At 37.0% G+C, this 12,283-nt stretch overlaps 2 pseudogenes; one reads left to right on the plus strand and one right to left on the minus strand.

The window, feature by feature from the left end:
* Positions 1-714: 714 nt before the first annotated feature.
* LOC120272189 lies at positions 715-1,862 on the minus strand (annotated as a pseudogene).
* A 5,612-nt stretch (positions 1,863-7,474) lies between these two features.
* Positions 7,475-10,998, plus strand: LOC120272536 (annotated as a pseudogene).
* The last annotated feature ends 1,285 nt before the right edge of the window (positions 10,999-12,283 follow it).

The raw sequence follows: 12,283 nt of genomic DNA on the forward strand, positions 1-12,283 counted from the left end.
ACTCTTTAATGTATCCATATCTATCTTCTATCTATCCATGTGTGTGTGCATCCAAAACTTGCCATTATACCGCCAGCACCTTCTGGTCTAAACCTGGAAAGAACTGTGTACTATCTTTGGGATGGTACCACTCGAAAAGAATCACAAGAACCATATCTCCATTGTCGCTCATTTGGCCTCCACAAAGGCTCAACGTCGTCTTTAGAAGCTTGATTTGACGATACAATAAAGCTAAAAACAGTGGCTATTTATTTAAAGAGTAGCATAAGCAAACAGTGTTGGAAACTCTTGATTTGACTCCCTTTGCCCCCAATGCTATACTAGCATTATTATCTTCCTCTTTTATCAGACAAGCTCTTCTCTATTCTCTTGATGTTGTTGTTTCCATATGTAGTCCTTCATGACACTGATTACAAGGCTCTGTTATTATCCACCTCTAATTTTATATATAAAAATAAAACAAGAAATCTCATAAACAAAACACTCCATTAAAAATTGGAAACGCTTCCTATGTAAACACAACCATACCAAACACCCCTCAAATACAGATCTCAAATGCTACTGACTTCATGTTTATTCTATCCTTGCACTACCCTCCCCTCCTTACATAAGAGAGCCATCATAAAACTCCAAAGGAATTAAAGAGACAATTTTCCACACACTTTCCTAATAATAAGGTCATGCTGAAAACATATACCTATCACTAATCTCTCTTTAATCAAAAGCATTAGGCCCATAACAATAATTAAGCTCCGGGTGCCAGAAACCCACTGCACCAGAACCTCCTTCCTCCAACTCCATTTCAAATTATACGCCGCGCCGATCGCTCTCATCGACGGTGAGTTGCCCGGTGTACGAGCCGCCGCCGCCGGTGCCGTAGATGCCCTCACAGAGATCCGCAATCTCCGTAGGGAAAACAAGGGTCCGCCCCGGCGTACCAAGCGTTGACAAGTGGATTCGATGCCAACTCCGCCACCTCGTGCGCGATAACGCTCACCATCGCATCCGCTCCCACCTCCCCGTTCGGTGGCGCTCCGGCACGTGGTCCGCCGTAGCCTTCCGGCACTGCGAATGGCCAGGGCACACGCCGGGGCATTGCCGCTCTGCGTTCCCAACCCACGCGTAGGGTGAGCGTGTATCCCACGATCGATGGGAATGTGAGTAGTGGAATCCACAAACCTGGTGAAAATTGGGTTTCAAAATTCAAAATCGGTTTTTCATGGAGAGAATTTGAAATTGAAATTTTAGGGAAAAATTTGGAAACCTGGCCACAAAAAACTCGACAGCGACTTCGGCGGAAGTGAGGAGGAGATAAAAGCCCTCCCTAGGGTTCACCGGCAACGGCCGAGTTTTTCGCCGTGACGGCGGACCGAATGACGTGTTGAATGGAGAGGCGGGTAGAGATCGGCCATGGGAGTAATGGCGATCGTTCTTCTCGGCGCCGAGCCGGACGGTGCAGCTCACATTGTCTCCGGTCTGGTCCGTGTACATTGCCACGGTGCGCCACCATCCCTCCACTGATGGCCAACGCACCGTCGTGTCGCCGACGGGCGAGATGGATCTTGAAAGGCCCTGATGATCCGCTTCTGCGCCGGAGTCCACTGGCCGTACCAGATTGGGTGGACGGTGATGTTCGCCGTCAGCACTGGCCCCATGTGGTACCTCAGCTGCACGAACTCCGATGACCCCTCGTACTTCTTCGATTCGCCCAAACTCGAGCTAGAGTTTGAGCCGAGAGTGCGGCCATGGCCGCCAAGCACGCCGGAGTGACCATAGATAGATAACAGAGAGTTAGAAGTGAGGAGAGCGACGGTGAGGGTCACTGGCAACGCCGGGCAGACGCCGGCACTAGCTCCGGCCATGCTTGGACGGTGACGAAGATGAGACTTCGTTCGAGAAGGTATATAAAGAAAAGAGAGTGAAGAGGGTGAAGGTTTTTGGGTTTTCGGGGCCGAGAATTTTCTCCATTTTTCAAAATAATAATTATTTTATTTGAAGATAAGCAGCGCGTCATTGAGATATTATCGAGATTAGGAATATCCTGTCTGGGTGAAAAATGGACGGTGGATAGTGATCTTGCATTGTGTTTGGTGTTTGATCTTTTGTATTGAGAATGAGATGAGTGTGGGTAATGGAAGACAGGCAGGCTACTTAATGTCCAGCTGTCAACTGGGCCCACCTTTTTGTAGCATCCAAAAAGGGCCCTGTGTTGTCCCGTTTCGGCTTTTTGCTTTTGGTACCATTTTTGATCAGAAAAACAGTAAATATTATTATTATTATTATTATTATTTTTCTTGTCTTTAAATGATATTTTGTTTGAACTAAACATTTTTAATAAATTGAAAATGGAAATAATTAAGTATTTGAAAATATTTTTGAATATGAAAAATACTAACCTTGGTACTAAGCCCGATCACACAGGCCCGTCAAGTGAAAACAGTGATTTAATTCCGTCCGACTGGTATAGGGATCGACACGTGTGACATAAGAGTGGGTCCCGCATCGTGTATTGTTGATGCTGACGGGGCAGGGGCAGGGGCAGGGAGGGCGGCAAGGGAATGTACCAAAGTGGGGGGCATCAATTGATGTCAGGTGGTGGGTCCTACGTTTGGGACGAGATCTACGGACGATATTACGGCGTTGGCATTAAAGATGATGGATCGGACGGTCCTCATCTGTTAGGACGGCAGGGTTTCGCTGTTAAGAACCCGCCCGAGGGCTCTGTCCCACCTCGGTCATTGTGTTGCTTTGTTCGTTGATGCTTGAAGTTACTTTATTGCCCTTTGTCGTTTGAACTCCGGAAACGACAAAAAGAAACCCTATTGTGTTTTTTACATTTTAACCCTTTAAATTTCAAAACCTCAGACATTTTGAGGATGGATTTAGATCATATTCTGTTGTGTGTGAATCACTTTATCCTCTATTTATTTATTTAAACATCATACTATACAATTTTCTTTTTTTGAAAGTTTATTTAATTAATTTAAAAAAACAACTAGATAAACAATTACTTCATGAAATATTTACAGTAGAAGCAAACTACTTGTAGATTACCGCAATAAAGATGATAATATTAAAAAGTAGTTTGGTTTGTTGTAATGACATATTACCGCGAGATTACTATGGTAATATGAGTGAGGATATTATATGATTGAGAATATTGCAATAATTTAATATAATCAGTATTTGGTTTTGGAGCTCTTTGATTATCGGGAATAATTAATTTCTCGTGTTTGGTTGATTATAGTGTCGATTTGTTAAAATATAAAAAGTTATAAAATTACTGATGGTAATCCAGAGATGAGCCACAGAATTTGGTGGTAATAGGATTACCAGCTTTTCTTGAATATTTATAAGTTGGTAGTGCGATATTGCAATGGCATTCTGTCGGTCGCGATCTCAAATGATGGTAATATTTTACATATTCTGCAGTAACACTGTAATGTTTATATTATTCTTGAGCAAGATGACTCACTAAGTATATCCATGAATCCACTAGTAATAAGGAATGATTGTTCTAAATTAATATTTTTACTTAGGATAATTAATGGCGCTTTTAAAAAAACTATTATAAGGTGGACCATTCATTTTTCAATATCACTAGATCACCTAAAACGTTAGCTATTTTAATTAAATTTAGTGTGGTCAATTTGACAGGAAACAACAGTAAATGAGTTAATAAAATAAAAATAAAAAAAACATACTTGAATATTAGTACAAAAATCATTTTTGGTACAGTTGTTATGGGAGTTTATGAAAAGCAATTAAATTTAAATATATTTATTAAGTAAAACTTACAATTTACAATTTCTTTTCAATATCAATCAGTATAATATCCTCAGTTGAAAAGCATTAATAAATAAAAAAATTAAAAATTAAAATAATAGTCAGCATAATAGTTTGAGAAAGGGATGTGGGAGGAGGATTGGGGAACATGGTCCATGGTTTTGGTTTGGGTGGGGCGCAGGGGGACTCAATCACGGTGCAAGTTGACGAGGGGGCCCATGGGCCTTGGATCAATGATTCAATCCAAGTGCTTTTTGTTCTGGTCTTTCATGGACTGACTTAGGGCCCCACCACCATGCTCTTTAACCTTTTCAACAATGTTACTATCTAGTGTGAATTTTTATTCCTTATTTGGTCACATTTTTCAAGTGTTTTCTTTTTTTGTTTAAAAGCCAATTTTTGCCATTCAGATATTTTTTAGGATGAATGAAGTTTAATTTTAGTGTATGAAATAAGTGTTTTGACAAATGGGTGATAAGTACTTTTTATCTGCATTTTATTTGAGAGATTTCTAACAAGCTTTTTATGTTATATTGTTCATTTAATTTAAAAAAATATGTTATTTATTTTTTAAATAAAAATCAATTTCAATATTTTTTATTTTTGGAGTGTAATTTTTAAAAATGTTATTTAAGTGTTAATAAATATGGTGAGCAAGCTACCTCCTGGTATTTACATTAAGAAAGCACTTCAAGTGAATATATTTGATCTATAAATTTCATTAATTAATTTAATAAATACTATCAGAATATTAAACTCTTGGCGTTTTGGTAATTAGAGAATATATATATATATATCAATTTTTAATGGTGTTTTTAAATTTATTTTTAAAAATATTCTTCTTAAAAGGTAAATAAATGTGTGTGTAAGATCGTAGTCAATAAAATGATTTCCTATGTTATAATAAACTTTTCCATCTGAACATTTAGAAAAAAAAATGAACCAAAATTAATATACATATTGAATTTAATGGGACCATGTGAATTATTTCTCCATTAATTGTAGGCGTTTTTATTGATTTTTGGCATGACTAAAGGCAAACTGAACTTGCTAGCTAGCTTAGCTAGCAGGATCCAAATAAAAAGCAAACATTATATGAAATAAATATAATAAAAAAATAGTAATTTCACATTTTGCACGAGTGACAGATATTTTTTTGAATGGTCAATGTAATGCTTTTTAAACATCTATTAGTTGGCATTCCATTTTTTTGGCCTTTTGGTTTTCTATTTCAAATTTTTAAATGCAAAAATTTGGGAATTTATAAATAAAAATTGTAACAGAGACATGGTTTATAAAATTTAAACTTAAAAAAAAACAAAGAAAGAAAGAAATCATGAGCAATTGGAAAAGAAAAACTAACATTTTAAATTTTTAATTGTTATTTAATCTGTTGAGAAATTGAATAACGATCTAAAATAAAAATCATGAGTAATCACATGAGACATCAAATTTAACGAGTGTCTAGCAGATGATGACACGCCTTCGAGTGGAGCGACTATTCTCTTATTATTCAATTAGGGTTACATATTACAAATATTTATATTTAAACCTATCCGGTATGCTTCATCACTCCTTTCCGTTCTGCTTCACATCTAGTCGTTCACTATGTATATGAGCCATATACAACATAATCAAAATTTAATAAGTAATGATATGTGTTGTCAAGTCACCACGGCAATAGTTTAACCGTAAAAACACATGAGATTAAAAATTTAATTTTTTTTATACTGTATAGTTGAGAGTTAATAATTTAAAATATGCGTGTTATAAAAAAATTGATATGTGTTACGGATATAAAATTTATATGAGCCTATTATATAAATGAAGATAAGTATGCTTGCATTTTTATGAAATATCATATAGAGGTATAGATGTGTGTGTGCGCTCAATTTTATAACAATAAAGCATGTAACTGCATAGGCTATCTCTTTAATTTTTTAGTGTCCTATACTTGTTTAGTACATAAGATTGTTATTTAATGATTGATATGTGTTGTTGCTCTTTATTTTCTAAAGACGTCACTGAGTGGTGTCCTTGTGAGTGTTCACATATTTAACCAACTCTCATTTTTGTAATTTATGTTATTCTTATCCTACAAAGACATTTCATGCAATGTACAATTTGAAAATTCATGAGATTGGTCATTTCAAAGTAGTTTTTATATAAGTTTAAAAGTCAAGTTTTAAAAGTGAGAAAGTATTTAAAGTAATATAAAGAGTTAAAACTATTTAAATATAGACGATTAGTATGTTATCGAGAAGAATATATTTCATATGAAGCAGAACAATGCATTTGTTCTTAGGATTTATCACACAATTAACAATAAACAACAATGGTTGGGATTAAATAACAAGGTGTGAGTTGTGCAATTAATAATATATTTCAACAAATTCATTAAATAACAATGAATCTGTTGATATTTCAACCTGATTTTTTATTGGGCTTACAAATCAACACCTTCATTTGGGTCTATATTGGGCTACATGGGTTGGGCTGGCAGTCTCTGTTTATTTATTTATTTATGTCATGGGCTACATGGGTTGGGCTGGCAGTCTCTGTTTATTTATTTATTTATGTCAATGCATTACGTTTTTCATATAAAAATAGTTCTTAATCCCTAGTCACTCTACTTTTTCAAATGTGTCTTTTGGGTCCCTATATTTTAAATTGTAACTTTTAGTCCCACTATTACTTAAATTGAGCCATATTAGTCATTTTAAACCTTAAACCCTAACTCTAATAGGGACTAATATAGCTCAATTTAATCAGTTATGAGACTAAAAGATTACAGTTTAAATAATAGAGATCCAAAGGCCACGTTTGAAAAAATAGAGGGACTATTCAGAGAATTAAATCTAATTTTTATAGAATATGATAATTCAAATATTTTTTTAAAAAAATATTCATTAAGAAAAACCAGTTCTAAATTTGTGTATTAATTCAATTCAAACATTAAACCACTTTTCACAATTGTCTTGCAACTCACCAACCAAAAATGAAGATATAAAGAAATTTAGGTAAAAAATAAAGAGACTCTACCTATAAAAATTTAAAAAAAGTTCACCAAACCCCTTTTATGCTCCTCTCCAATCCAAGTTTAAATAATTGAATTGATTTGTTTTTAAAATAAAACTCAATTTGATCAGCCACCAACCCATCATGGGTTCACCTACCAAACTACTGAGTTTTATATTATTAATTTTTTGTATCTCTTAAAAAAAAAAATTTTAAAATAAGTTTTTTGAGGAGCTTGTAGTAAAACTTATGATTTATGGTCTAATTATGCAGGCAAATGATCTCTCTTTTATTTTGCTATATTAGCATATCAGACCCTCTCATTTAAAACATGGAAAACATACCACAAATGATTAAAATAATAAATTAAAACATATTTAACACCAAAATGATGAAATATTTGAGGTAAATTAACTTTTAATTAGTATAAAAAAATTAATTATTATTATTATTATTATTATTTTATTTTTACATTTTGCCCCCTGGGATTCCCAAAAGGTCACAAAAAAAAGCCTCAATTAGTCAAACAAATGATGCTATTTCACTTTCAACGGTTCCGATTTGATCATCATAATGATCCAACGGTCACAATCCCACCTACTCCTTCTCGAATTCACCGAACCAAACCGCTTCTTTTTCTTTGTTTATATTAAAAAAAAAAACCAAAGAACTCGAGATCTCGTGAGAGTGAAAGAGAGAGAGAGACATGGCCTTCTCGACGTCCTTCACCGCCGCCCAATCCCTCGCTGGCCGGGCAATCGTAAGCGCCGGCGCCGGCACATCCACTACCACCTCTAACCGCCTTGCCGTCCCTCTTTCTTGAGCTTTCAACTCCCTCAAGACCTCCGCTCGCCAGCATCTACAGCATCGCGTGGCTCGTTCTCATCGCGTAGGGCTTGTAAGGGTCGGCGGCTGTGGAGGCTCTGGAGGGACGGCGGGGACTGCTCCGGTGGCTTTGGTTGAGAAATCAATTAACACTATCCGGTTTCTGGCGATTGATGCGGTGGAGAAGGCTAACTCAGGGCACCCGGGACTTCCGATGGGTTGTGCGCCCATGGGGCATATTCTCTATGATGAGGTTATGAGGTATAATCCTAAGAATCCCTACTGGTTCAATCGAGATAGGTTCGTGCTGTCTGCTGGCCATGGGTGCATGCTCCAGTACGCTCTGCTTCACCTCGCTGGGTACGATAGCGTCAAGGTGAGATTCTCTTTCTCTTTGGTTTTATCATTTGTTGTTTTTTTTTTTAATTGATTGATGATCAAGAAAGTTGGGAGTTTGATGGTGAAATTCATGGTACTGTGTTTTATCTGTTTTGGGTGATAGATCTTCTTGGTTTTTTGGGATTGTATTCTGGATGGGTGTATAGACCATGGTTTTGTTTGTTGTTTTATGTAAAAGCTTCGTCTTTTTTAGTTATCTCTTTCCTTTATCTTGAGAATATAAAAACCGTTATGCTTCTCTCTGTCTTTTACCTAACTGAAAAAGGAAAATCTATATATATATATTTCAATCTTTTTCTTTGCATGGTCTTTTTTTTCTCCTGAAGTTTGGATCTTGAGTATAATTTGGGGAAAAAAGATCAGATAGAAGCTTATATCTGCTAAAAGTTAATATCTTTGAGTTTGTTTTTGCATCTTAGTGTTCTTTCTAACTTTGTCATGGATGGTGCTTTTCATTTGTTTATCCTTATTGTGATAGAAAAATAGTTCTGTTGGATGTCCTTATCTTCTAAAAGACTAAGCATTTTAGCTGATTCTTGGACTTTAGAATTTATATTTTTGAAGTCAAGAATCTAGTGGTGCTCTTCATTTTTTATCCTTATACTCTCTCAATGTTGATGTTTATAGGAGGATGATTTAAAGTCTTTCAGGCAATGGGGAAGTAGAACTCCGGGCCATCCAGAGAACTTTGAGACACCAGGAATTGAAGTCACTACTGGTTTGTGTCCTACATAATCTTGGATTTGAATTGTGTAGTGTTTAGGTGTAGATTGGATTGGAATTATGTATACCAAATACATCTTTTCCCTCTCACTATTTGAAGTAGTTCTAGTTGCTTATATCAATTGTTGATTTTGGATGTGCAACAGGTCCTCTTGGACAAGGTATTGCAAATGCTGTTGGGTTGGCACTTGCTGAGAAGCACCTATCTGCACGCTTTAACAAGCCTGATAGTGAGATTGTTGACCATTACACGTAAGCGAAAGTTATCTACTCCTGAGAGTAATATCTTATATATTCAAAACTAAGGCCATCTGATAATTTGAACTTATTCATGGCTTTAGATATGTGATTCTTGGGGATGGCTGTCAAATGGAAGGGGTTTCCAATGAAGCTTGTTCTCTTGCTGGGCATTGGGGTCTAGGAAAACTGATTGCCTTCTATGATGATAATCATATATCCATTGATGGAGACACAGAGATTGCTTTTACTGAAGATGTCATCACTCGGTTTGAGGCTCTTGGGTGGCACACGATCTGGGTGAAAAATGGTAACCATGGCTATGATGAGATTCGTGCTGCGATCAAGGAAGCAAAGGCTGTCAAAGATAGACCTACATTAATCAAGGTCACTGACTTGTGCCTTTGCCACAGATTCTCAAGGTTGTGTGATATGTTATTAACTTTTTTCCATATTACATACAGGTAACTACCACTATTGGATTTGGATCACCAAACAAGGCAAACTCCTATAGTGTGCATGGTAGTGCTTTGGGTGCTAAGGAGGTTGATGCAACCAGGCAGAACCTCACATGGCCTTTTGAACCTTTCCATGTGCCCGAAGATGTAAAAAGGTTAGCGAACCTCACATTTTCATTTGTTTTCTATTGATCTTTATGTGGATTCCATATTAATTGGAATTCTTCCTTCTCAGTCATTGGAGTCGACATATCTCGGAAGGTGCATCGCTTGAGGCTGACTGGAATTCTAAGTTTGCAGAATATGAGAAGAAGTATCCTGAGGAAGCTGCAGAGCTGAAGAGAATCATGTCAGGAGAACTGCCTGCTGGATGGGAGAAGGCTCTGCCAGTCAGTATTTTTTATTTTATTATTTTTTAAATGTGTTATCTTAAACTCTGCGGTAGAAATATCATGACAGTTATGAAATTTCCTCTGGATGTTCTTGCAGACATACACTATTGAAAGTCCTGCAGATGCTACTAGAAATCTATCACAGCAGTGCCTGAATGCACTCGCAAAAGCTCTTCCTGGTTTTCTCGGGGGAAGTGCTGATCTTGCATCGTCTAACATGACATTGCTAAAGACATTTGGTGACTTCCAGAGTACCACACCGGAAGAGCGCAACCTCCGATTTGGTGTTCGAGAACATGGTATGGGTGCCATTTGCAATGGCATTGTTTCTCATAGTCCCGGTCTCATACCCTACTGTGCCACTTTTTTTGTCTTCACGGACTACATGAGGGCTGCCATTAGAATCTCAGCATTGTCCGAAGGTGGTGTGATCTATGTGATGACTCACGATTCCATCGGCCCTAGGGAGAAGATGGACCCACTCATCAGCCTATTGAGCATTTGATTAGCTTCCGAGCAATGCCTAACATTCTCATGCTCCGGCCCGCTGATGGGAATGAGACTGCTGGTGCATATAAGGTTGCAATTCTCAACCGGAAGAGGCCATCGATTCTCGCATTGTCTCGACAAAAAGCTTCCTCATCTCCCAGGAACATCAATTGAAGGAGTTGCAAAGGGTGGGTATATCATTTCAGATAATTCATCTGGCAACAAGCCTGACCTTATTCTCATTGGCACTGGTTCTGAGCTAGAAATAGCTGCCAAGGCTGCCCACGAGTTGAGGAAGCAGGGGAAAGCAGTGAGGGTTGTCTCACTTGTATCTTGGGAGTTGTTTGATGAACAATCAGATGAATACAAGGAGAGTGTCTTTCCGAGCGCGGTCACTGCTAGAGTTAGTATTGAGGCTGGTGCAACACTTGGATGGGAGAAATTTGTTGGAGGCAAAGGCAAGGCCATTGGAATTGATCAATTTGGGGCTAGTGCGCCTGCTGGGAAGATATACAAAGAATTCGGTCTCACAACAGAAAACGTTATTGCAGCAGCAAATTCACTATAGGTTGGTGCTTAGAGTATTTACTTTCTGTTTCATCGATAAATCTGGGTGTCTTACATTCCGGCAGATGCAATGGGATAATTGGCCATCTTTAGATTGAAATAAAGTTTTTTTGATTCTCAATATCTCTTAGTTTTTGTTTTTATCATTTTTTTGCAATGGTGTAATTTGTTGGACTTAAATTGGGAGCTGCATTGCTCTCTTAAGTTTCATTTGTAAAACTTTTTTGGACTTTGAGAAGTTTTCATTTGGTGGCCTTTTGAGAAGTTTGTTTGTTGTTTTTGGACTTGGTTGTGAATGTGTTGGTTGGTGAACCATTCATAAAGGCAATTCTTATGATATGATCAATTGGTTTTTCTATAATTATATACTGATGTTGTCATTAAAAAGGCTTTTATTTGATTTTACATTAATATACGGGACACATGTTCAAAGAACAAGCCAAGTATGCTATTTTTCAATTAAAAATCATGTAATTAAATAATAATAAAACTTCTAATAATATTGATTTTAGATGAATAGGTAATCCATGTGGTATGTCACATGGATTATGTTCAATTAAAATCGCTGGTTAAGTAAAACAAATGGAGTTAGTTACAGATATGAGAGATATCTAACAACTAAATAAATAGTTTTAATTAAATAAATAAATCCAATCAACACCTACCAACCAAGCTTGGCCCAAACAACATCAACAGACGAGATTCCTCCACGTGGACTATCGCATCACCATCCACTACCCACCTACCCAACAACCTGGGTTAGGTAAAGAGCCTGGTTTGACTTCGAGTCCAAAACCCACGTTTGGCACATGATCATATAATCAACATTCACCGCACGATTGCATCGGGATGATATCAACAAATAAACCAATCTCAAAGCGTTAGCCGGTTGGTCGAGGTCCGTCCGGAACTGGTACAGCAACTTGTTTTATCCATTCATGTTATACCACGTGTCCACAAATCCCCTGGTTAACTCGGGTTCATGATACGACAAAAAAATCATTTCACACGAACTCTCTCTAAATCCACCACATGATTGCATCGTGATAAGGATTTTGCCTAGGTCTAGTGTGCCTCCAGAAGTTTTAAAACAAACCGTAGTCCATTCATGTGACACCACGTGGCCCGTTCCCCACAACTATCTCAGCTGGCTGCTTTTAAGATCTGTCCAAGGGCTGGGCTATCACCCAAGCCGAGGTCCGCCTGAAAATTAAAATGGTTTAGACGATAAAAATAGGTCATGTTTAGTTTTCATTACTAACAACCTGATTTGAGTTATATAATATATTTATTAATCAGTTTTTTATATATACATGTATATATATATATAATGGTTTGAATTAACATTAATTATTTATTAATTAATTATATATAATATAATATTTATCT

Source organism: Dioscorea cayenensis, chromosome 11 (assembly GCF_009730915.1).
Source record: "Dioscorea cayenensis subsp. rotundata cultivar TDr96_F1 chromosome 11, TDr96_F1_v2_PseudoChromosome.rev07_lg8_w22 25.fasta, whole genome shotgun sequence".
NCBI classification, from domain to species: Eukaryota; Viridiplantae; Streptophyta; class Magnoliopsida; order Dioscoreales; family Dioscoreaceae; genus Dioscorea; species Dioscorea cayenensis.